This window comes from Nicotiana attenuata, unplaced genomic scaffold (genome assembly GCF_001879085.1).
Source record: "Nicotiana attenuata strain UT unplaced genomic scaffold, NIATTr2, whole genome shotgun sequence".
NCBI classification, from domain to species: domain Eukaryota; kingdom Viridiplantae; phylum Streptophyta; class Magnoliopsida; order Solanales; family Solanaceae; genus Nicotiana; species Nicotiana attenuata.
The window spans coordinates 256,757-259,646 of record NW_017670486.1 but is presented as its reverse complement, the minus strand read 5'-3'; the positions used below and the strand labels follow the sequence as shown (position 1 = coordinate 259,646).

Genomic DNA, 2,890 nt, shown 5'->3' with positions numbered 1-2,890 from the left:
TTTGTGTATCGGTGAGATTTACAGTGAGAATGACCTCAATTGCGGGTAGTTAGATCGATTACAGAAAATTGGAAAAACTAGGGTTTGCTCGAAATTGCTTCTCTCAAATCTTCGAGCTTCAACTAAATTGTAGAAGAACACTACAATCTATCCTCCGTTTCTCAGATTCTCGACTCAAAAATCGCCATGCATCCATAGCTCTGATACCATGTTGAAAGAGAGATTAATTCTGAGTTTACAGAGAGAAGAGGAAAATCTCAGAGATGAACTGCTCTATGTATTGAAGTAAAATGAAGTAGTTGGTTCTTACATTTGTACAACTCTACTATATATAACACAGCTCCTATGTCTTAACTAACTGAATTAATTAGGTAGCCTATTGTAATTGTACAACTACAATTGTCTATGTACAACTTTTCATTGCTATGACTAATTTCTACAATTTATATGACAAATAATTTTGTTGTACCTCCATACTTTGTGGTTGATTTTTGACCGTAACCCTGCATGCATGCCTGCACGTGAAATTTTTACAAAAAATCCAACTCTCTTTCACTCTGTATTGGTAAACAACGCGGGGCTCATATGTACAATGACACGTAGCAGGAATGGTTCAGTACCTGAAAGCACAGAAGCTATAGTCGGAAGAGTTGAAGAACCACGACCAGAATCATTCATTCGAATTCAAAACGGGAGTGACCGTAAAGGGGTTCAAGTTCATATCCACGAAATCTGGTCAACTACGCTGCCGAACTCCGGGATATCCGAGATCTTTCCAAGATTACGGCCTCCGTCTGCTATGTCCTCACAGTTACGGCCAGTGAGAATCTTCCCCCTATCGGCCATGTACACAACTTATAGGTTGGAGATTCGGAATTATTATATCCTAAATAGGCAATAAATATCTACCTTATGCACTCTGTAACACAAATCCTAGACAACGCAGACACAATACTCTACTGATTATTGTACTTAAAGATTGTTCGTGATCTTGTGCGGTTACATTGAGGGCCAGCATTCTATTCAATAAGAATTTCTCTCTTAATCTCCTTAATTTTGTTCTAATTACCTTTATCCCTTATTATTTCATTCAAGTACTTTATATTATTTTGATTGCTAGAGGCCTTATAATATAAATAGTCACCGGTTATCTCAATTTACGTATTTCTAATTTTTTTTTAAATTTTTTTCTATTATAATTTTTAAATTAATTATTTACCTCCATATTTCTTGCTAATATAGAAGAAAATTTATGAGTGGAACTATATATATATATATATATATATATATATATATATATATATATATATATATGGGGATTAAGGACATGTATGATGGGGCAAAGACTCGGGTTAGGACAGTAGGAGGCGACTCTGAGGATTTTCCGGTTGTTATGGGGTTACACCAAGGTTCTGCGCTCAGTCCGTTCCTATTCGCCCTAGTGATGGACGCGTTAACACATCACATTCAAGGGGATGTGCCATGGTGCATGCTATTCGCTGATGATATAGTTTTGATTGATGAGTCGCGAACTGGTGTTAACGAGAGGCTGGAGATTTGGAGACAAGCTCTTGAATCTAAGGGTTTCAAGCTTAGCAGGACAAAGACGGAATACGTGGAGTGTAAGTTCAATGCTGAGCAGAGGGAAGTGGGCGTGGATGTGAGGCTTGAATCACAGGTCATCCCGAGTAGAGACAACTTCAAGTACCTTAGGTCGGTTATCCAGGAGGGAGATCGACGAGGATGTTACACACCGTATTGGGGTAGGATGGATGAAGTGGAGGTTAGCATCTGGAGTATTGTGTGACAAGAGAGTGCTACTGATACTCAAAGGTAAGTTCTATAAAGCGGTGGTTAGGCCGGCCATGATGTATGGGGCTGAGTGTTGGCCGGTTAAGAAATCACATACCCAGAAGATGAAGGTAGCAGAAATGAGGATGTTGAGGTGGATGTGCGGGCATATTAGGATGGATAAGATTAGGAATGATGATATTCGGGAGAAGGTGTGCGTGGCTCCCATTGATGACAAGATGCGGGAAGAAAGGCTCAGATGATTCGGGCATGTTCAGAGGAGAAGCCCAGATGCTCCGGTAAGGAGGTGTGAACGGCTGGTTGTGGAGGGCATGAGAAGAGGTAGGGGGCAGCCTAAGAAGTATTGGGTGGAGGTGATTAGACAGGATATGGCGAGTCTTCAGATTTCCGAGGACATGGCACTTGATAGGAACATGTGGAGGTCGAGTATTAAAGTTGCAGGTTAGGAGGTAGTTGAGTCTTGTCTTGTGCCATAACTTTGTGTGACTAGTTTGGTAGGGATACTATTTTGCTTTTGCTTTGTATCATTCTTCTGATTTCATGTTGTTCCTATTTTTCATATTTTTTCATATTATATCTGTGGTGTTACTAATATTGTCTTCTTTTGTCTTTTGTCTTTTTGTCTTCTTGAGCCGAGGGTCTTTTGGAAATAGCCTCTCTACTCCTTCGGGGTAGGGTTAAGGTCTGCGTACAACTACCTTCCCCAGACCCCACTAGTGGGATTTCACTGGGTCGTTGTTGTTATTGTTGTTGTGTGTGTGTGTGTATGTATATATATATATGTTATATTTGTCTAAGATCTATTTAAATTATGTTAAGATCTATTTTATTCTACTACTTCCATCACTTATGTTTACATTTATAATTTCAATTATTAATGTTGTCCTAAAATTGCCAAATGGCTTCTTTTTAGCTTGCCACTTGGATTAACCACATGCTTCACTACCCTACTTTTAGTATAATATAGATTCGATTGATTGGTCCTAGGTTAACGACAAAAAATATTTGTCTAAGCTGCTTTGTTTCTTTTTGTCCAAGTCACTTCTTTTTTTGTCCAAGTTGTTTTTCTTTCTGTCTA

General features: G+C 38.9%; 1 pseudogene; it reads left to right on the top strand.

Moving 5' to 3' along the window:
- The first annotated feature begins 1,396 nt into the window (after positions 1–1,396).
- Positions 1,397–1,799, top strand: LOC109240113 (annotated as a pseudogene).
- Positions 1,800–2,890: the final 1,091 nt, after the last annotated feature.